At 36.3% G+C, this 24,867-nt stretch overlaps 1 pseudogene; it reads right to left on the reverse strand.

Annotated features, from left to right (window-relative positions):
* Positions 1-16,807: 16,807 nt before the first annotated feature.
* On the reverse strand, positions 16,808-24,501 carry LOC148774844 (programmed cell death protein 5 pseudogene; annotated as a pseudogene).
* Between the last annotated feature and the right edge of the window lie 366 nt (positions 24,502-24,867).

The raw sequence follows: 24,867 nt of genomic DNA on the forward strand, positions 1-24,867 counted from the left end.
GAATTTTCCCCTTAAAGTCATTGTTGGCCCCAGAAGTCACTTTCAGAAGTGTGTTCTGGTTTTTCCTGACTTTATGCCCTGTTGTGTTCTTCCTGCTTCTCTTTCCCATCTCAGAGTTTTCCAGCTACAGGACAATGTTGGGAAATTCCCCTCAGTGCACGCCTGCAGAACTCATCAGCTTCTTTGCTGAGTTTCTGCTCACCTGGCTTGGTTGAGCTAGGGAATGATATCACTGCTCATGTGTTCTATATGTATATCATTGGTTCTCCTATAATTTACTCTTTCAAAGTACGTGTAAGAAAACTGCTCTAGAAGCAAAACGTCAACTCCATTTCTGGTGTGATTCAGGACTGGCAGTACAATATCATCATAATCTCACCAACTTCCAAATAATTTTTGGACAAATATTTGTTTAAACTTATTCCAGTTGTTTAAATGATTACAGACACATTTTCTATTAAGTAAAATTAAACTTTGTAGAGAGAAGCTGTTAGTGGTCTTAAAACAATCATATTGAAACCACATATATATATCTGCCAAATAAAAATAGGACTTCACTGTGATGTTTTTCTGTTGCTGGGAAAGGACGGTACTTTTATTTATTTATTTTTTGAGGGGGGACGGTACTTTCAAAGTAGCAGTTTTCATAGCTCCCCCAAAAGAAAAATGGAGGTATTATACAAAGGATTTAAGGGAGAATTGATGTGTCCCATGGTGTAAATGTGCAATGTGCAGTGTACAGAAAGACTTAATACTTTCTAACGAGATTTGTGAAGTATTTCAAAATTTGATAAGTTGTGAAAAAATATATTTAGATCATGGGTTCTGTATCTTAATCTAAATTTGTGAACCATCCAGCCAACCAGAGAGCTTCTCCTGGAGAGCGGGAGAACAGTGAAGTCAGAGTCTTTCTTCCCCTTCCACCCTCCCTCTTATACATCCTCCCTAGACCCAGCATAGTGGCAGACACCACCCATACCCACCGTGGCTACTAGACCTGAGATGCGCAGAATTCATCCTTTGTTTCTTTCAGCCCTTTTTCTTTCAGTGAAAGTGAAAGTCACTCAGTCATGTCTGACTCTTTGCAACCCCATGGACTATACAGTCCATGGAATTCTCCAGGCCAGAATACTGGAGTGGGTAGCCTATCCTTTCTCCAGGGAATCTTCCCAACCCAGGAATCAAACCGTGCCTCCTGCATTGCAGGCGGATTGTTTACCAACTGAACTGATCAGGGAAACCATCCCACTCTAGTGAGATGTAGCTGTCCTGCATGAAGTCTGAATATTGAGCTGAATTTAATAGCTGCAGGACAAAAACATAAAATAGAAAATAATTTCAAGCTATTGATAAGATAAAGCTTTCTTTGGGAATTAGTTTATAAGTAAAACTATAAAATATATGTAAATTTGATTTTAAAATAATGAATATATGTAAATAGCTAACTTTAACATATTTTAAAATGATAATCCTTTGTTATAGAATGTGTTCCATGAAAAAGCATCATGCTTGAAGTGCATTTGTTTCAAGTGTCTATTTTCCAATAATAGTGTGCTATTAAAACGATTTGCATGACTCTCAAAAAATGCAGTTGATTCACAGAATGTGCATGTATAATTAATGCTCTTTCTTTTCACCCTTTAGTATATTCATTAGTTGTAACACTCCATAAAACTTAGTATACACAGGGTTTTTGTTGTTGTCTGTCAGTAAAGGCACTTTATATATGTGTTGAAGATACTGAGATGAGCTAATTTCCTTCATCAAAAAAGTCAGAGGCAGATGTGCTAAGAGGGAAGCACATGAAATAATACTTAAACTCAGGGACAGAAGTGCTGATTAGACCTGAATGTACATGTGTTGTGGCATCACAGCCCAGGAGTGGCAGCAATAACAGCACCATCTGCTTCTGTTCCTGGTTCTTAGATCTATGGAAAAGCTGGAGTGATCTATTCCCCCCTCAATCACTCTTCAGCTGTTGTTGCTTGACAGCAGTTCATGTTTATACCATCTTAAACAATGTCCGTTTGGAATAAAAGACTAAGGTATTATATGTTTCAGTTCAGTTCAGTCACTCAGTTGTGTCTAACTCATTGCAACCCCATGAATCGCAGCACGCCAGGCCTCCCTGTCCATCACCAACTCCCTGAGTTTACCCAAACCCATGTCCATTGAGTCGGTGATGCCATCCAGCCATCTCATTCTCTGTCGTCCCCTACTCCTCCTGCCTCCAATCCCTCCCGGCATCAGGGTCTTTTCCAGTGAGTCAACTCTTCACATGAGGTGGCCAAAGTATTGCAGTTTCAGCTTCAGCATCAGTCCTTCCAGTGAACACCCAGGACTGATCTCCTTTAGGATGGACTGGTTGGATCTCCTTGCAGTCCAGGGGACTCTCAAGAGTCTTCTCCAACACCACAGTTCAAAAGCATCAATTCTTTGGCGATCAGCTTTCTTCACAGTCCAACTCTCACATCCATACATGACCACTGGAAAAACCATAGCCTTGACTAGACAGACCTTTGTTGGCAAAGTAATGTGTCTGCTTTTTAATATGCTGCCTCGGTTGGTCATAACTTTCCTTCCAAGGAGTGTCTTTTAATTTCATGGCTGCAGTCACCATCTGCAGTGATTTTGGAGCCCCCCATAATAAAGTCTGACACTGTTTCCCCATCTATTTCCCATGAAGTGATGGGACCAGATGCCATGATATTAGTTTACTGAATGTAGAGCTTTAAGCCAAGTTTTTCGCTCTCCTCTTTTCACTTTCATCAAGAGGCTTTTTAGTTCCTCTTCACTTTCTGCCATAAGGGTGATGTCATCTGCATATCCGAGGTTATGACATTTCTCCTGGCAGTCTTGATTCCAGCTTGTGCTTCTTCCAGCCCAGCGTTTCTCATGATGTACTCTGCATACAAGTTAAATAAGCAGGGTGACAATATACAGCCTTGACGTACTCCTTTTCCTATTTGGAACCAGTCTGTTGTTCCATGTCCAGTTCTAACTGTTGCTTCCTGACCTACATATAGGTTTCTCATGAGGCAGGTCAGGTGGGCTGGTATTCCCATCTGTTTCAGAATTTTCCACAGTTTATTGTGATCCACACAGTCAAAGGCTTTGGCATAGTCAATAAAGTGGAAATAGATGTTTTTCTGGAACTCTCTTGCTTTTTACATGATCCAGCAGATGTTGGCAATTTGATCTCTGGTTCCTCTGCCTTTTCTAAAACCAGCTTGAACATCTGGAAGTTCACAGTTTATGTATTGCTGAAGCCTGGCTTGGAGAATTTTGAGCATTACTTTACTAGCATGTAATATGAGGGCAATTGTGCGGTAGTCTGAGCATTCTTTGGCATTATCTTTCTTAGGGATTGGAATGAAAACTGACTTTTTCCAGTCCTGTGGCCACTGCTGAGTTTTCCCAATTTGCAATTATATGTATAAGAAAAGTCAAATCTATTAAAATTTTACCTCATAATTTCATCACAACAGGCATGAATATATACTAAAATTCTTAAAGAGAATATGTAAAAATAAAAGTAAATGACCAAAGAGAACAGCCAGAAGGATTATTAAATGGTCACTTATCTATAAAAAATGTGAGTCAGTTTTCCAGAAGCTACTATTAATAGTGATTTACATTCAGTAGTACTTTGCTGTCATGTTTGAAATTACATTATTTTTTAAAATCACTATTAATGATAAACACAAACCTTTCTAGTGTAAAAATTTCATACTTAGAGTTTGTATTAATGTTCTCAATCAACATTTGGAATACAGAAGTATGCTTTAAATAAAATGTTGAAATACAATTTTAAAAAGTACTTTAATTGTGCATGATTTAGGGATATGCTTGGATTTATGAGTTTATACCAATATCAGCAGTCATTAGGTTATTACTTAATTTAATTAAATTTAATGAACTCTCTGAAACCCAAATTAAGTATTTTAAACATGTTGAATAAAGAGGATTAGAAGAAGATTAATAACAGGGCTTTTAATAATTGACAATTTCCTCTCATCTTTATTTCATAAAGTGACAAAATGATACCTTTGTCTCTAGCTTGCATAACTGGATGGGGAATGCTGCCTTTTATTTGGATGCACAGGAAGTGGAGAGGGACAAATTTTGGAGTGTGGAATGATGAGTTCAGTTTGGTCATGTAAACTGTATAGTATGTGGAGGCCTCTCCGGGAAAATGTCAAACAGGCAGTTGAGGGCAGGTTTCTTCATCTGGGAGTACACACTCCTAACTATCCTTGTGCTGGTGAGTTTTGTTTTCAGTGTGGCTCTTGTGTACATCTCCTTTAATCATGTTTAACCCCCAAATAAAGAGAATAACACAGTCATATTTTAGCTTAATATGGTACAACTATCCTGAGTACAACAAACACTTCACTGGGTGATGTTTACTCCCCTTGATAACCTGTAACTTAAATATTACGATGTAAAGTCAACACATTCTATGTATCATGGTAGATAGAATTATGACCTTGTCTTTATTTGGGAATTATATACGGCTTATGGAGATGTTTATGGGTGATAAGTTAACAAAGGGTACAGCTTGCAATGGTGAATGGTGTGTGTCAACTTGGCAAGCCATGGCTCCAAGATATTTGGTCCACATGTTCTACGAAGGTGAGATTAACATTTGAATTAGTAGTTTTGAGCAAAGTAAATTACCTTCCATAATGTGGGTAGGCCTTATCCCATTCGTTGAAGTCCTTAAGAGAAAAAAAACAAAACAGTGAAGTCTTCGCTTCTGTTTTTCTCCACACACACACTCTCACTCTCTCCATTGTTTTCATTCTTTTTCTCTGGAGGTGCCTAATATAACCTTTTTCTTGTGCAGGGTCATGGCCATTCTATTTCATGTACCATAGTTAGTTGGAGGACTATGAATTCTAAGTTCCATTCCATCTAGCCAGTTTTAACTACTATGTCTTGATAGTAAACCTTCTTTTTCAAAACTGCCATGACTGTTTTTTACCTTTACAACTCCATTAGGATTATAGTATGAGCTTGTCAAATTATGCTGAAATTCCTGGGGTGATTTTGATTAGAATGCCAGTGGATTTTTTTTTTACTGGGAGAGAAAGCTCTCCCATTTCCTCCGTCTGTTCCTTTTTCCTCGTTGCGGGTCTCCTCATATGGTTTGCAAACATTGACTGTGAGCTCATCCTCAGTGTGGTTTTTGTGATGGCCCCATGTGTCTTGTGCTTGGGAAAAATCTCTGAAGGAAGCTTTATGTTTTTCTCTGAATGGGACCACTTGCTCTCAGTTTTCAAAATTTTTAGGCTTTCACACTCACTGAGACTTATTACACATATTAGAGTGGCATGAATTTGATACATCTGTTTGAGGATCCTGACTTCTCAAGGATGGTTTTATTAAGCCCAGCCCCTGAAGCAGTGCCAGGTTTCCTTGGAAGTTCCTTTATACACTCACTCTATGACTTCTGATTTCCTCAGGATAGCTTGGCCTCAGGTTCCATTTTGGTCTCCTGCTTCCTAAAATCCTGTTCCATTTGAATATCAAAACTATAACTTCATGCCTTCACCTGATTCAGATAGTCCCCCAATACATGCATATCTCACCTCCTATGTACTAGACTTTATTTTTCCTTTGATTTAATGGATGGTAATTGCTAAAGATGTACTTACCTTTTCTAGTTTTGATTTTGATTTTCCAAAACAAGTCATGTCTTGAACTAATTGTCAATACCAAGGCTTTTGGAGTGGTAACTTGGCCTGGAAATTTAGAAGATGGCCGTGAAATGACCATGTAGACTACATAAAATAATGAGTATTCTAGTTAAAAAAACAAAAAACTGTTGTCTCCTTGACCTCCATTTTCTACCTATGAAATAGAAATAATGCAATAATAAAAGTCACGAGGATTGTTTTGGATACCATTTGTGGTAACTCACAAGTATTTTAGAACATATTATACTTAACAAACAGGAAGCAATATGTCTTCTTACTTTAACCATCTTTGCATGAAGAAGAGGCAAGAATAGGAATTTTTAAAACAATATTGATTAGTTTTGATGATGTTTCCATCATAGAGTCCATTCTCAAGAAGTTGCTTGAGATAGGAGGTGAATAATTAGGCTTATATAAAATAAATACACAAATAGAGAAGGAAACGGTGTAAGAAAATGGCTTTTAGAAACAGTTAATATATATATTTTTCCCTTATCCTCAACTGAGAAAACTGAGTTGTTACAATCAAAAGGGAACACTAAAAAAACTACTGTGTCAGCAAATCTCTGTGGGAAGTTCAGGTGTCTGAACATGTCTGATATTTCCTCTTTATAGCTATCACCACAGAGAATGTTAATCTATTTATCAAAAAGCCAAAACTGAGCTCCTGTTTAACCTCCAAGCATCAGTTCCTTCTGAAAAGTGAAATATTGATGAATAATTACAGAGGTGATCAAATTAGGTATTATTAAAATTAGTTTCTTATCTTCATAAATTACTAAGGTTAGAATTTTATGCAATCAAGAATTTATTTTCCTCCCTCCTTCCCTGTCACTGTCTACTTACGTAGACACACTTCATTTAAATTATTTTAACACTCCAATTTGCTGAGTTTAAATCTTACATCACTTGTCCTTTTTTCCTTTAAAATATAAGCATATAAAACTAATGAATATATCAGCTGTATTATATAGTTTGTAAATTTATAATTTTATACCATGTATTTTGCTAATATAATTAATTTTGACATTGATCACAAATTGTTTTTTAAAAATTTTGGTTTTGTTAATTTCTAAATATTTCTGATAATTTATATTATTAAGGAATCTATTTCTTTTCACAATTTCACATTGAGAAAAAACTGTTTCATCTGTGTGCCACCCTTTTAAAAACTAGTGTTTGAAGTATTCTATAAACTTATAAAATCATGTTACATTTTCTTTGCAGTTTTCACTTTTCAACATATTAGTAAAACCAATCTTACAATACTGTTACCAACCTTTCTCTGTTTCCTACAGTGTGCTTCATAGATTTAAAGTGGTTGTTAGAAGTGGACATTACTGGTACTTCTGTTTCTACTGATTGAAAATCCATGGATTTGTCATGAATCACTATCATTATCCACATTCCTAAATAATTTTCATGGAAACTGAAGTTTGAAATTTGTGGTGTTCTGTTTCTTTATATTTGACAGTTTGTTGTATAAACCCTAACATTTAAACCAGAACAAGCAGTAGTAGTATACACATTAAGATATATTTTATTTAATCCACAATAACCTTATTGAGGTATTGTTATTAAGAATTGGAGTGCTGAAGCAGTTTATTCATGCTCATGCTGTGCTGTGCTTAGTTGCTCAGTCATGTCCAACTCTTTGCGACCCCATGGACTGTAGCCCGCCAGGCTCCTCTGTCCATGGGGATTCTTCAGGCAAGAATACTGGAGTGGGTAGCCATGCCCTCCTCCAGGGGATCTTCACAACCCGTGGATCAAACCCAGGTCTCCTGCATTGAGGGTGGATTCTTTACCATCTGAGCCACCAGGGAAGCCCAAGAATACTGGAGTGGGTAGCCTGTCCATTCACCAGGGTATCTTCCTGACCAAGGAATTGAACCAGGGTCTCCTGCATTGCAGGCAGATTCTTTACCAGCTGAGCTACCAGGGAAGCCCATACATGCTCATACCTTTAGTAAATTGAAGGTTCATTCCAGTCTCAGGTTATATATCTTCAGTGTCCTTGATTTTAGTCACCATACACATATGGCTCTCATTTGAATAGATGTTGAAAACCATGCATCAAGAAGAATCACAGTAACCTCTGACTCTGTCAAGGTGTTCCTGATTTTAGAACAGTAATCAATGTTTTGTAGACAAGCCTGTTTTTAAATGTATGCTTAATTAAAATAATATATGGTCTTTGCTCCATTTTATGCATTTCACACTGTTGTTTAATCGCTCATTCATTCTCTTCTCCAGCTTCTATAGCAGGTATTTGTATCACAGTGTCTGTAGTTTTCATTTGCTTTTGACTGATCTATTTGTTCAAGCTATATTTGGTTATTTTGATTTCTCCCTCCTTCTTATAAACAGCATATGCCAGACTGGGTTCTCTACCTCTAGTTTGTAAAAACCAAAAAAAAAAAAAAAATACTGTCAGCTGAAAAAAATGTACCACCTGAAAGTTAGACATAATGTTTTATTTGATTCACAAAACAGGTCTTAAGCATGGGACAGAGCATCTCAGATAATTCTGAAAGACTGCTCTGAAGAGGCAAGCTGGGGAGCCAGGAGTTTTTGCAAGAAAGACCAGGCAGTCAGAACATCAAAAGATTACTGTTAAAGAAAACTAGATACCTCAGTTATCTAGCTCTTTTCTATGTTTAGGAAGATGCAAGAGTCTGGGCTCACAGAAAGCATTGCTTTGATTCGTACCTCAGCTGTCTGAGGCCAGTATCCCGAGTCTCTCCAGGGTGGCTGCAGTGTTCTGATGAGCATTGTGGTTATGAGTTCTCAGGGCTCACTCAGGGGGGCTGTGATGTGATGACTTGGTGGTGGCAACATTTGTTTACTGATAAAAGCAGGCTGTGTTTTTCATTCAGAATACTTTTGTGTTTTACATCTAGAGATTGGATTGGTGGGGAAAATGGACATACTTTAGTTTGTTTTCTATGGAGTTTTGCACAGTTTTGCCATAGAGGCTTAGGTTATTCAATTGGAGTGTGTTTTCTTGCATCCAGGATGATTGCCCAGTCACTTTTGTTAATGGTTGTCCTGAGATGTTGCCTCTTTCTACGTTTTGGATTTCATGAGGATTTTAACCGGACTGTGACAGAGAAGTAAAAAATCACAAATAGTTTAATACTAACAGTAAACTAGTATAGAATTAGTTGAGTTTTGGTTTTTGAAAATAGGAAATGTGACAAAAACATAAATAATACATTTCTATCTCAAAAGAAGTTTAATTTTGAATATAAGGGAGGGAAGGAGTAGCTATTTTAATTCTTAACATAGACAGCATATGAAAGGGGAAGTAAAACAATCACAAGTCTCATCTTTATAGTATAAGGGGAAGCAGATTTCACTTCATGGATGCACCCTGGTTTTCATCATCCCTGGAAAGTGAAGCAAACTGACTGCTGAGGCTCTCTATTTATTTGGAGAACCCCTTCGCTGATGAAGAAAGACCCAGTGTCTTGTTAAAGAGCCTTTTGAAGTATAGACATTTGCACAACAGGGGCTTATTCCTTTTCCTTAAGTGTTTAGATAATGAAAATAAGAAATACTTCATGGGCTAATTTTTATCTACACCACTGAAGGTCATATATACATTTTGTTACCTACCAAATATTAACGGCAGGGTTTTATTTTGAATGTATAGCTGTCAAGTTAGAAAATGCATCAACATGGCTGGATTTGAAATCTAAAATCAGTTTTAAACAGTTGACTCAAATCAACTGCAAACTAGTAAACAACTGTTCCACAACTATATCTAATTCTTACAACTGGAACAAATTCTTCCTTCTCAGTTTCTATAGCCATGTCCTTCAGCCTCCCCATCTGATATCAGGAAGACTAGCATAAATACCACTCTATAACTTAGCTTTTAAAAGAGCTACAAAGTGATATATCTGTTATTTCATTATGCTTCTATCATGTTCATTTTATTCAAGAGATAAGAATTCAGGTCTGTCACTTAATGGATACCTGAAAAATGATTTTATTCCATAATAGTGTTTCACTATTTCTTTAAATCTAACTATCTTCTTCACATCTGTGAATCCTCAGACAACTAAATAAGGTAACGAGATTGTCCCACCTTTATAGTTTGTGCTATTTATACATAAGAGAACATGTTTTCTTTAGTACAGGAGCAAACTAATATTAACCTGCCATTTGGAAGCATGGTGAGCAGTCCAGGAAACAACAACCTAACATCTTAGATTGGGTCCTAATCTTTTCACTTTGATGAAGTGAAGATCTATTAAAAATAATGATACCATGATACCATTAATTTGGCTTGTACTGCTGTCCCAAATCAGAGCTCTAGCTAGCAGCTGCTGTACTTATTTTATTGAAAGCCAAAGTAAATTGGGGCAGTTCCCCTAGCAGTATAAATTAGTCAGAACCTTGGAGACATAAGTGTATTTTAGGAACGCAGGACTGAATTCTTTTTCTAAGAATTATGTCACCTTAATTCAGTAATTTGGTATGCCTCAGGGTTTGCATGTATTTTAGAGATACTGTAATGAAGCGTGTGAGTATTCATTTAAACACAGAGGTCCCCCAAGAATAAAAGGCATGCCTAATTCACTGGAAATGCTATCATTCTCAGAATGTTTCCAGGAGTAATACAAACGTGTACTAGCTGGGTTAGATATGTTATTAGGAGCATATGGGGATGAAATAGGTAAATGTGCTTGAGAGATCATTAAAAATTAGGTCATTCTCAAATGAACTAATAAAAACTAGAGTTTACAAACTGAAAGACTGCACAGTGGTTTAGGTCCATATGCATTTTCATTCTGGTCTCTGGCTTGAATGGAATTACCTCATTGTTTCAAAGTTTTCAAACCCTATATGTTTTTAGTGATCTGATTTAAATGCTATGCATGAAAATGGGATTTTGCACATTGGAGTAATATACTGGTCTGAGAATCACTGAAGTATTTGTTCAGTATTGAAGAAAATAGTGATACTTATACGGAGTAAAACCTTTTTGTGTGTGTGTAGTTTGAGTGAACTCTGGGAGTTGGTGATGGACAGGGAGGCCTGGCATGCTGTGATTCATGGGGTCGCAAAGAGTCGGACACGACTGAGTGACTGAACTGAACTGAACTGAACTGAAATACAGTTTAGTAAAATATAATGCCAAATAGGTTTTAAATACTCAATAAACTGTTTGCTTAAGCTACCTTTTTCCCTTGTTAAACTGCTTCAATCTAGGAAATGCTTCCTTTTATCCTGTACCTGACCCATAAACAACTCCAGCTTTTACTATAACCATATATGTAATTTTGTATTTTTCTCCTTTTTATTAAATTTTAAAGTAACAAAAAGAATTGCAATATAATCAAGTAGCATAGGTTTTGGAGTTAATGCTTTTATATTGAAACCTTAATCTTCTCTTGGAGTGTTAACTGGGGTATTTTTCCTTAACTTAATGAAACTTATTTTCTCCTTTCAGAAATGGACATTACATGTATGTGCTGAGAAAACTGGGTTGTAATGTTTTTATTACTATACATTTTCAAAGTTAAGCCTGCGAAATAAAACTCCCTCTTCTAATTGTGGGAGGGAGAGCATAATTAGTGAGAAGAAAAGTCTTTGTCCCATTTTCACAATTTCTATTTCTATTAAAAGCATATGTTCTTACAAACAATGCATACCTTTCACTACCCTACTAAAAATGTTTTGATGAGAATTTTAAACTTAACATTATCAAATAGATATTATATTATGCTTTTAAAACTCTGTTCAAGATGATTCAACCTTTTATGGTTTTAGAAAATAAAGATGAAAAAAAAAAAACACCAGCAGTGTGTAGGTCTGTCACATTTACATCAAGGACTTGCATCAGTGCCAGAATGCTCCCTGATAGGTTGATGTTTATGCTGGAAAGAAATGTATAATGCTGCTGGCAAAAAATCTTCAGACTAGGTCCAAATGATATAAACATTTATGTAGTTAAAATGCAAGAATACAATCCTGGTATTTTGATTTCTATTTAAGCAACTAGATAGCCAATTAATGTATTTACACTAATGTCATTGCAGTTTGTGTCATCTAGACACAACCCTTGTTAGGCCAGGAAAGAAACCATCAGAAGTGTTACACTTGAAGCTTTTTCATCTATTTTAATTTTAGCCTAGCTCCCAGTAACCCAAGCTGCAAAAATTGAAGTAGTATAGGATTTTAACTCAAAATATAAAATAAGTATCTGTGAGTTCATACTGACACAAATAATTATTTGAATAAATAAATAAGGGAGAATATATAAATCTTCCATGGAGAATAATTCTAAGTCATTTATGCAAATACTCTGACACTGAAGGGATGGAGTATAAATTCTCTCTCCTTAAGCACAGGTTGCATGTATTAATATTTTTCCACATAGTACAATATGGAAGAGACAAAGCAGAGTAAGATTATAGTGAAGTAATCTTTCAAACGCTATGTCAGAAAAGTGATCATAGCCTACGTCAACACTGCAATTCATGTTGCTAGAACTTAAACTGGTATGAGACAATAACACTTACCAAAAAATAAGAACTTTACTTCTGTGGTCTACCTCCCCAAATACCCATATTTAATCAGGAGGAAGAGAAACAAGATCAGACAAATCCAAATGTGTATTTTTCTACTAAATACCTGAGCAGTACCCCTAAATACCTGACCAGTACCCCTCAAAACTGGCAAGGTCATTCATAGCAAAGAAACTGAGAAACTGCCATAGCCAAGAAGAGCCCAAAGAGACAAGATGGCCAAATATCGTTGGAGAAGACTCTTGAGAGTCCCTTATACTGCAAGGAGATCCAACCAGTCCATTCTAGGGGAGATCAATCCTGGATGTTCATTGGAGGGACTGATGCTAAAGCTGAAACTGCAATACTTTGGCCACCTCATGCGACGAGTTGACTCACTGGAAAAGACTCTGATGCTGGGAAGGGTTGGGGGCGGGAGGAGAAAGGGACGACGGAGAATGAGATGGCTGGATGGCATCACCGACTCTGTGGACATGAGTTTGAGTGTACTCCGGGAGTTGGTGATGGATAGGGAGGCCTGGCGTGCTGTGATTCATGGGGTCGCGGAGAGTCGGACACGACTGAGCGACTGAACTGAACTGAACTGAACTGAACCTATTCAGAACAGTAAAAGGACATAGATGAAATGTAGGAAAACCTCAACAACAGTGGACTTTAGTTAATGGTAAATATTGATACTGGTTCATTAATTATAACAAATATGTTGTATAATTTAAGACACTAATAACAGAGGAAATTGAGTTTGGGGGTTTGGGGAACTCCATTAAATCCTTGAAATTTTTCTGTTAATCTAAAACTGTTCTAAAATAGAAATTATGTTTTAAAAATCTAGTCTATCCTTTTGTTCAGTGTGCATATTAACAATGAAATAGGCTGAACAGACAAATATGTGGATGCTTTTAATAATATGATATAAGTAAAATTTAATGTGCAACTTTTTCTTCAATTTCTTTACTTTCCTTTTTTATACAGGCCTAAAATGTGGTCAGTTGACCTAATTACTGCTAGAAGTGGAAGCAACTCTTATGCAGTGGTAAGTTCATGTCCCTTCAAGGAAAAAAGCTTTAAGAGGAGCTCATTAACAATTCCATCTCACCAAGTTTGTAGCTCATATGTAAGTTTCTCTTTCTTGCATTTGCCTAACCATTAGAGAGGTTAAAAAAAGGAAGAAAATGTTGTGACGGCACTGTTTATCAACTGTGATGTGACAACATGCTATCACCTGAGGCAAGAGAGTGGTTAAAGATGTGACTCTGTGGCAGTGAGATTGGGTCATTACTTTAATAAATTTTATTAGGCATCTAAAAGATACCTTCTGTGTGTTCTGCTTCTTAGAAGAGTAACCTAACCGAAAATACACATTTCAAGTATTTCCCACAAGAGAAGTATGAATATTTTCAATAAATTCAACACATTAATTGATGCCTCATGTGTGCCAGGCAATTCTAGCCCTTAGGAATGCTTCAGTGAGCAGAAGAGATGAAAATCATTGTTTTTGTGACTCATATCACTGTGTTTTTTGCTTTGGTCTATTTTATATGTGGCTTTTGAAAGCAAGAAGTTAGGGAAAAACTAGAAATCTAGGTTTCTTTGATTCCTAACAGTAAGGAAAATAAGTAAGTAAAACTTTTCCCTCTAGAATGTAATGTGTGTGTTTTTTTAAAAATCTTTACAAAAGTTAAGAATTCAAAAACGAGAAAAAGTAGCAGCAGGCTTGTTCCATGGTCTGTAGAAAATAGTTTTTTAAAGAGAGAGAAAAGAACATTTTTGCCTCCTCTCTCATTCCTCTCTTCAGGTTTCGTAACATTTTTTTTTAATTCTTTAAACAAATATTTATTGAACACCAATATAATTTGTGCACTGAACACTGGGAATAAAAGGCTAAAGATACTGTTTCTACATCAGATATTTTATGAACTGAATCAGAAATACTTTAACATATTGCATTTTTAATCTACAATGTAATAAAAATGTTAAGTGTTAGTCACTCAGTTGTATGACTCTTTGTGACACCATGGACTGCAGCCTGCCAGGCTTATGTGTCCATGGAATTCTCCAGGCATTCATATGGAAGTGGGTAGCCATGCCCTTCTCCAGGGGATGCAATAAATGTTATTAAAGTCCATTCTAAATATTTTGGGGGCCAAGGAAAAGAAGACAAATCCAACAGACGACAAATTAAATCCAACATATTTATTGCATGCCTAAAATTTATGTTATATGTTGCCTTTATTAATAATTTAATTAATTGGAAAGCTTCATGCCTTTATAAGAAGCTGAAAAATATTTTTTATATGGGTTGATTGGTTTCTGCTCCCCAAAATAGATATATTAAAGTCCTAACCCATAGTAATTATGAACTTTATTTGGAAATAGGCTCTTTGAACACAGACACAAGGAGACCTCCATTTAAAGACATGGAAACACACAAAGACAGATGATGACCATATAAGAATGGGTGATGAGTGGAGTTAAGCTGTTTGCAAGTCAAGGAACAACTGGAGCTACAGAAGTTAGAAGAGGCCAGGAAGAATCTTATTTCCTAGACGCTTCGGATGGAGCATAGTCTGCCGACATCTTGATTTCAGACTTCCAGCCCCTACAACTGTGAGAATAAATTTGTGTTTTTGGGAGAAATATCAATAACCTCAGATATGCAGATGACACCACTCTGATGGCAGAAAGTGAAGAGGAACTCAAAAGCCTCTTGATGAAAGTGAAAGAGGAGAGTGAAAAGGTTGGCTTGAAGCTCAACATTCAGAAAACAAAGATCATGGCATCTGGTCCCATCACTTCATGGGAAATAGATGGGGAAACAGTGGAGACAGTGCCAGACTTCATTTTTTTGGGCTCCAAAATCACTTCAGATGCTGATTGCAGCCATGAAATTAAAAGAGGCTTACTCCTTGGAGGGAAAGTTATGACCAGCCTAGATAGCGTATTAAAAAGCAGAGACATTCCTTTGCCAACCAAGGTCCGTCTAGTCAAGGCTATGGTTTTTCCCGTGGTCATGTATGGATGTGAGAGTTGGACTGTGAAGAAAGCTGATCGCCGAAGAATTGATGCTTTTGAACTGTGGTGCTGGAGAAGACTCTTGAGAGTCCCTTGGACTGCAAGGAGATCCAACCAGTCCATTCTAAAGGAGATCAGTCCTGGGTGTTCATTGGAAGGACTGATGCTAAAGCTGAAACTCCAATACTTTGGCCACCTCACGTGACGAGTTGACTCACTGGAAAAGACTCTGATGCTAGGAAAGGTTGGGGGCGGGAGGAGAAGGGGACGAATGTGAACGAGATGGCTGGCTGGCATCACCGACTCGATGGACGTGAGTATGAGTGAACTTCGGGAGTTGGTGATGGACAGGGAGGCCTGGCGTGCTGTGGTTCATGGGGTTGCAGAGAGTCGGACACGACTGAGCGACTGAAGTGAACTGAAAGCATCTAGCTTGTGGCATTTTGCAACAGTCATTCTAGGAACCTAATGAATATGTATATAACTATATATTTTTGTTAAATGTCAAAAATTTAGCAACAAATCAAAGAAAATATAATGCTGTTATTGTATGAGCTAAGCTGTTCTGTTAATGCATGAATGGTATTTGGATACAAATCAGAATTAAAACTTTAATAATTCAAAAATTAACATTTTTTCAAGTTGTATATTATTACAATATATTTCTCTTGCCTTTGACAAAAGTCACTTTATATTTATAATCAAGATTTAATTTGTACTCTATTAGCAATAGTTACTGTCATATCCTTTAAAAATGATAACAAACTCTAAAATATTTAGGTGTAAATGATTATGAATATGAATATATTTCATATTAAAAATTTGAATAGTTTTATATAGTATGTAAATTAAGTATAAATGTTAAAAATTACTAATGCTTTTCAAAAACATTCAGTCGCTTAGTCATGTCCGACTCTCTGTGACCCCATGAATCACAGCATGCCAGGCCTCCCTGTCCATCACCAACTCCCGGAGTTCACTCAAACTCATGTCCACAGAGTCGGTGATGCCATCCAGCCATCTCATTCTCCGTCGTCCCCTTCTCCTCCCGCCCGCAACCTTTCCCAGCATCAGAGTATTTTCCAGTGAGTCAACTCATCGCATGAGGTGGCCAAAGTATTGCAATTTCAGCTTTAGCATCAGTCCTTCCAATGAGCACCCAGGATTGATCTCCTTTAGAATGGACTGGTTGGATCTCCTTGCAGTCCAAGGGACTCTCAAGAGTCTTCTCCAGCACCACGGTTCAAAAGCATCAATTCTTCGGTGGTCAGCTCTCTTCACAGTCCAACTCTCACATCCATACCTGACCACTGGAAAAACCATAGCCTTGACTAGACGGACCTTGGTTGGCAAAGTAATGTCTCATATTAAAAAATTATATATAAAATTTTTTAAATGGATATAATGACTTTTTTTTGCATAAAAAGTTTATTTTTAAAAGGTATATAGACAATAAACAAAGTAAACACACCACCAGATCTTAACTTCTGCCAAGTATTATCTGTCCTAGATAATGCTGGCACTTCGTTAAGTTCCAGTCTCTAGAGAAATTCAATAACCGTCATCTTCATCAGATTCCATTACTTTTCTTCTGTTGAATTTAACTGTTGTTTTCTTTTCTGTTGGCTTACTTTTTCGAGGATTTCTATTAAACCTTGTTCTTATACCTTCCCACTTGGTTGTCTATACCGTGCCATCTGTATAAGGTAATTCTCTACTGCTTTAGTTTTCTCAGGCTTTACAAGTGCTAGGTTACTTAACTGGGCCCGGGCTGACTGATCCAGAACTTGGGCTAAGATACTGTTTCTCAGTTCTTCTTTCCTGTGCTTTGCTTCCTGTTGTGCTGCATCCCCAGGATCCCCGTGCTTCGGCTGCAGCTCAGCCAGCCTCTGCTTCCTCAGCACCTCGAGCTCCTGCTCCACCTTGCTGCGGCCCTCCCGGGCGAGCAGCCACAAACACACTCCTACTCCGAGGGAACGCCGGCAGTCCCTCTGCGCGCGCACCGCCCTCCGCACTGCGCTATAATGACTTAAAATTTAAGTAAAAATTACCTAGATGAACATGAAATGTATATTTCATTTCTGAAATAAACATTTCATAAAAATAAACTTATTTTTAATTCTACTATTCAAGGTGAACCTAGTGTGCTCATGTAAAGAATCAGTTCTCATAAATGTGAAATGGAAGGCTCAGCATATTTGAATAAAAATTTGTTTACTCTTGGACTGGTATTCAGATAGTATCATGCAACAGAAGCTCAGTGTACGACTGTGCATCAGAGAAATGATTGGATTATTTGTCAGGTGACCTGGCAAGTGGATTCACAGAGGGAGTCAGACTATGCACTAGTTTCCCTTTTCCAATCCCTTTTATGCAGTCTTCTACAATGATTATCTGGGCTTACCTCTTTAAATTTTCAGCATTTCCATGATATATAATATGCTGGAAATTATTTATGATTCATCAACTTTGATCCTCTATACACAATTTAATGGCATTTCATAGCACTTAAAAATTTCGTGGTTTTCTTTTATGTTGGCATAAACCAATAAATTTCCAAATAGCAGTCCTTAACAATAAAAAAATCCCATGTGACGTAGAAAAAAAATACAGCAATGTACTGTATAGGAAATTACAAATAGTTCCTTTAAACAGGTATTTTTAAATAGCTATGATAATTCAAATAAGAGGATTGCTTTTTAAAGCAAATGTTTAATCATAAGAAACTAATTGAAAGCAAGTTAAATTTCATAAATTGGAGCATTTTACAACGTATACAGTTTTACAGTGCAGCATTGTTCTAAATCCGTATCACATAAAAAAAGGAAAAAAATACATTCTATTGGTTGGAGAAAAAGACTAACAATAAAAAGATTCTGTCTATTCAACTTTTGTCTCTTTCAGAGCAACAAATAGCTGGCAGTGATGCTAAATCTTTAATTTGCAGGTCTCCAATGGCCCCGTTTACGCATTTCAAAATACATACCAAACTCCTATAATGCAGAAGGAATTTCCATTCTATCCCTAGTACACTGTGATAAATTCCTTGAAGCTGTTTCTTCTATTTTAGCTGTTTTTTGTTTTGTTTTCAAGTTCATTCTGTCTCAGATATAAGAAAACAACAGCAGTAACTACTCTGTAGCTTGAAATGTTTTTACCTAAATCTAGATAGATAAAGCTAGCTAGTAAGATTAAAATGAGAGAGATGTCTTTATGACCACATTTTGGAGTGGTCATATTTTTTTCTGAAATATTTTGGCAAATTGTTAATGAAAACAATTGACACTATCCATTTTAACTGACACTATTAGAGATTTCCTGATAATAGCAATGCATTCTTACCTTAGAATATGTCGAGACAAGAGTAGAGAAGAATGGATAAGCCAATCTGTCGTAGTATACCTTTAAAACTATGGAAAGGCACCTGGAGAAACAGTACTATTTATAATGAAATGTACAAATGTTTCCATTATGTTTTCTGCAGCTACGTATAACATCTGCCACATAGTTCTTTAATTCCTATTCTTAAAGTTATAATGATTCCAAGAATTGATTTTGTTCAACAGTTTGTTTATGGAAGTGGCAGTGTCTGCCAAATTAAACCATTTCTAAGACGAGCGCTCATTTGTCTTCCTTGGATTTCAACCAAACACATTTCAGAGACAATAACATAATGTATCTACAAAAGTTTAACTTGACTGGCATACGGTTTAAGTAGAAATATTCCATCTATATATTCATAGTAAATCCATAACTACTAGGCATGCTGCCCATTAAAGACTCTCAGTGCCTTAGGATAGTGGATCTCAACTTTGTCTGCATACTGAAATCATTTAGGGAGCATAAAAAGACACTGGTATCTGGGTTCCCACATCAGAAATTCAAATTGAATTGGTTATAGGCATTGACTCACGGATATTGAAATTTTTAAAAACTCTCTTGGTGATTCTAATGCCCAGTGAAATAATAGAACCACTATCTTAGGATTTTAAGAAGGTTTGACATACCTTAGATTTTATAAAATTTCAAAGAATTTAATTTCTTTGAAATGACTGTGTCTGAACACAAAATGCTGCCTTTTTGAACATGTCCTAAAACAGCAGATTTGATGATACAAGTATATTATTTAGTTATTACAAATCCAAAGTTAAAATATGACTTAAAGTTGTCACTAATATTATTTTGGTTCCTAATCCATAATACTGTTTTTACTTGAAATTTTTCTACCAGTTTATATTATTTGTAGTATTGCCAAAGAGGAATATTTATTAATGCAGATTGGAATTCAGTGATAAATATCTAATAACCAGATCTTTAAGGACAAAATGGCCCTGATTTGTAGTATTTTCTGATTTCCATAATGTACACCTTCAAGCTGCAATGTGATGTCAACCAGTTCACAAGATTTCTGAAAATTCAGTAGGTGTTGCAATCTTGGAGCTGTCTCCAGAATCCCACTACAGCATATTAGTCGCATATGTCTAGACTTTTGTAGAACACTAAATAATCTTATGTAAATACGTCAATTAATCCTCAGATCCACACAATGATAGATTTGCAATGCAATTAGTTCCAATTCAAGGAAATAAATAAGAAGCTGAAAGGAGATTTAAGCTTCTCAAGTCAAGTCAGACAGCAGCCACTGGCATGTAATTTTGAACACCTACTATGAATCAGGTGCTCTTCTTCCAGATGTAAATTCATCACAGTAACTCTGCTCTCAGAGAGCCCAACTCAACTGTGGGATGCCAGAAAAAATCAGACAGTAAATAAATAGAATAAGTTTACTGGTTGATAATGAGCCATGAAAAAAATAAGATCAGTGAGATGGTAGAGTGACTGGTACAGGAATCTATTTTGGTTGGACTGTTAAAAGGTTTTTAAGGAGGCATCACCTGAATTTGAGCAAACTCTGAGAGATAGTGAAGGGCAGGGAAGCCTGGTATGCTGCAGTCCATAGGGTCACAAAGAGTTGGAGATGACTGAGTGACTCAACAGCAACATCATCACTTGAATATATGAAATACACAATGTAGTGAAGCTGTGGGGAGAATGTTCTAAGGGAAAAAACAGCTGAAAATGGGCCCAACCAATATTAACCAAGGGATTTCTGAGGTACAATTAAGGATGCAGCAGTGTAGATGAAAAGCTGGGGAGAGCTGGCAGAAGACACACCTTATAGCAGGTCTTGCAGTTTGGACTTTATTCCACCCATAATAGAAAGCCACTGGAGGCTTTTTTAGGTCTGCAATGAAGAGACTGAAGCATGATTCAAATGGTAACCTCAGTTCTTCTGACCAAGGGAATTAGAGGGGGCCAGGAGTGCATTTAGAAGGCTCTTGACATACATCATTGAAAATGATAGCTTAGATCAGGGAAGAATTTCTCAGGATTTCTGCAAAGCTATCAGTCCTCTGAGCTCTTGAGGGCAATTTGAGGGATCTAGATGTCTCCTGTCCCCAGTGGCCTCTCACTTCAGCTAAGAACAGCTTTGTCCTTTTACCTCAGTGTTGATAAAAGTACCATCAATAACCTATTCCATGGCATAAAAGGGGAAGCACCAGAAAATGGTTAGCAGTGAATAAGATTAAGATTATGGATAAAATTTGAGAGTAGAAAGGTCTGTATTTGCTGGTCCTTTCAGTGTGGGGCTAAAGAAAAGGGAAATCAAGGTTTCTGAATGAGATAGGAAACAGATTAAACGTTCAAAAGTGATGGACTGTTTCCTATTTACAAAGCTCTGGAAAATTTAAAATGATACCAAAAGGAATCATTAATTTTCTGGAACACTCAGCAGTAGGAAGCTTTTATCAACCTTAGCTCTAAAAGTGAAATAGAGTAATAATTTTCACTTTAAAATAACTATTTAGGGAAGTTATAGAAAGTTCCAAATGAAAATATATAATGCCCAAAATGCTTTGGATCTGATAGACAGGGAAATGAAGTAATATTATTACTTCATAATACAGTTTTTTTCCTCTTTTCTTCATCCTCTTCCTAGTGGATGAGATAATTTGGCAAAACAATACATCAATGTGTTTATAGGAAAAGTAATCCATATTAGCAAGAGAAAACTTCCTTTCAGATGCTCTCAAAAGTGTCTCAAAAGCCCAAGTACACTTCTAGAAAGTACCTTAAATCTCTACTCTTCCCTTCCAGTAGAGACTGGAAGTTTCAGTATCCTGAAAATTCTCCATTTCTTCCTAATGCAATCTTTGGACTCTGTTAATAACCCAGGCCAAGGTCTTACCAAATCTATATTTGGTCATGATGTTCTGTTCATTTCCCTGATCATTACTGCAACTTCTTCCTTCTCCAAATCTCTCTTAAAAAGAGGTCTATATAAAGAGGTTGAGCTAACCTGAAGTTACAGCCTAGTTGGAGATCAATGGATTCCTCACTATTATGAAAATTACCATATTTTTCAATCCAAGGGTTACAGTAAGAAGACTTTGAAGATCTTTATTTTTCTGATTCTGTTACTTTTCAGTTTATGGTATTTCCCACCTTTCAATTTGTGATTGAACTATTATTCACTAAACTAAATTTAGCTGTAAGTGTATCAATATAGCATCTTAGATATCTCAAAATATTTGAGATTTCCTTCTGTGTTTTTATGGTTTGTTGTTGCTCATCAAGATAATATATTCATATCAGTATAAAACCACATATACGTACACATATTACTATCTGAAAGGAATGTACATTGTGTCAGGTGTTAAGAAAAATCAAAATGTTACAGATTTACAAAAGTTAGCATCAAATTTTACTAATTTCACAGATGAAGAGCTAGATATAGGACAAGATAGACAGTGAGGGAGAGGAAGAAAGAAAATCTCTGAGTTAGTATTACTGCCTTCAGAATGGAAATGGCAGTAATAATCCAAATTTCAATGGGTATACCACATGTGAAGATCCCTAGGTTTGTTATTCGGTCATAATACTTAAAACTTTTTTCTTGGGTCTTAATCGTTGTTAACTGTGGAGTCAAAATTTATGGCAGTCTGATTGTAATATGTGTTATATGAATGGTTCTTGAGTTTACCATATTAACATTGTCATACCTAAGATTGACATACGTATATATTGTCTTAGGCCTTTGCTAGAAAACATATATTCAAAACAAATAGTTGCTAGGCTAGCTACAAAATAAAGTGATAGTATCCAGTTCTTTTAAGATAATTTTGAAATTGTTGACTTAATTTAATTCTTCTTAGACCCTTTTATGTTAACACTGATTATAGTCATCTGTTTTATCTGCTTTTCTTAGACTGTCTGACAAGAATATGATCACAATAGACTTAAAAGTTGGACAGTTAAATTGCTTAGAAATTAAAATATTGCTTTTAATCCTGATTATTAATTATTTGTAAAGATAAAACCATTGCAAAAAGCCTCAGGGTACATGCCAATTAAGTATTTTTAAGCCATAAAATTAAAAATAGCTGCAGCATGAGAATTTTAATTATCAATTGATGTCTCTTGGTCAGAAAAGTTAAATTTTATAATATGCCCTCAAGGTCATAAAAATAATGTCTCTGTAGAGTAAGTAGACAGGTAGTCAACAGCACTTATTGATTTCTCCTTCTGGGTAGAAGCTGTAGCCATGAACCTGGCAGCTTTTGAATCCTGAAAATGCAGTTTTTAGTTCTTAAACCTTACGTGGAATGGATGTTTGAGAGTCATGCAGGAGAACTGCCAGAAATGTGACATGTTCCTGTACAGACAGGCAAAGTTTTCCTCCCTACTGAATCTTACAAAAAATTTTTTGGCCTGCTTGGATGATACCTGGTACCACAATCATAGTTATTAACTTATTTTTAAATTATTTGCCAAAAAGACCAGTTGATCATAGTTGCTAAAGTGGTATACATTTTAACTGCAAATATAGATCTAATGCCTTATATTTTCTCTGGATGGCCTAGCTAGAGGGATTTACATGGTGTTTGAGTTAGTTTCCTCAGAAAGGAGCAAAGGATTCTGAATCTGATTTAAGCAAAAATCAATACAAAAGTGAAATATATAATTGGATGCATACTGCTCACTATATCAGAGGAAGTCTAAATAAACTAGGCTTTGGGTTGGAAAAAACCAAGTGAGTTCATCAATCTCAGTTGTAGAACACAGCGCTGCATTTCAGGGCATTGACATCATAATTAAATAGTTAGTTGTTTATGACATTCTGTCCTTGTATTAGTCCGTGTAAGACTTTAATGCCCAGGGCTATAGTCTGATTAGCATGGTTGGTGCACAGGCAAACATTTAATTGGGGCATGGCTTTGCAGCAAGTATGCCGAAGCCATTCCCACAGAACTATGTGCAGTGGCAAATTGGTAGTGTAAACTTTACCAGGCAAAATCAAAGTGCAGCTACTAAATATATTAGAAGAAAAAATTCAGAAATTTAGATAATCTCCAGATATATCTTTTTCTTAATATTTTCTTTCCATGAAAAGCTGGAATGAGCTATAATATTCCTCTCAAGAAAAAAAACGTTCCATTTACTATGAGCTGGAAGCACATGTAGAGCATTTTAGAAGTGTGCTTTATAGGAATAGAAAAAAATAAAAGTACTGATTCCATCCTTGCTTCTGGATAAGTATGGATAATTCTTAATATTAAATTATATTTACAGTATCTTAAGCTGACATTTTTATAATGATTAACCTAAGCCAATGAAGCAGACACTTAACTATTTCCTAGGCCTAAAGCTGGACTATATTTCCTAGCCTCAACCTCCTTTGCAGTCAGGTGAGCCATGTGACTGCCTGTCAATCAATGGAACTTGAGTCAAAGTGGTGGGAGCCACTTCCAAACTAGCCTGTTTAAATGCACCATATCTGTTCATCTGTGCTTTTCCCTCTCCTGACATCAATGAAGGCAACCCACAGAGAAGTTTTGGAAACCACATGTTGAAGAGAGCAGACCTGCCCACCACCAGGATCCTTTAATGACCACACTAAGCAACAGATAATCCTCTTTTGCCAGCTCCTTGGGTTAATATGTGAACAAGAAATTGAATACTTTTGTGCATAATTTTAGGCCTATATTTTCAACAGCAATAGTTAACCTAGTAAATAGTCCTCATACAATTTTACACTGTGAATTTAACTTTTTTCTAAACACTGATCTTACTGTCACACGTAACAACTTTGTGAGTTATGAGACTAACCCCACTGAAGCTAACTGCCAAACAATAGTGTCCAGACAATGCTTCATGAAGGAGGCTTCCTGAATGATGCCCATACTTGCGAGTGATGTATTACACACAAGAGGAGGGGTCAGTTTGTTATGAGCATCTTTAATTTGACAAAGTTCCAGAACCTACTCTGTAGTCAGCAGCATCACTCCACTAATGTTAGATTTACTTACGTTTCATAAATAGCATTCATTCATAAGGCAGAATACAAGAGTAAAGGGGACAGACAGCTACACTGTATCTTGCCAACAGTTAATTGAGTCTCTCACCCTTTTCCTAAACCTCTGCCACCCTGCATCATTTTCTCTAAAAAAGAAAATACCCGCTTAGAAATAGTACTTAGCTAAAATTGCAGTGCAATATTTTAAAGACTAAATATACCAATTCTTACATTCCTTCTTCCTTTCTGTCTC

Source organism: Moschus berezovskii, chromosome 19 (assembly GCF_049115385.1).
Source record: "Moschus berezovskii isolate FMDL1 chromosome 19, NW_MosBer_1.0, whole genome shotgun sequence".
NCBI classification, from domain to species: Eukaryota; Metazoa; Chordata; class Mammalia; order Artiodactyla; family Moschidae; genus Moschus; species Moschus berezovskii.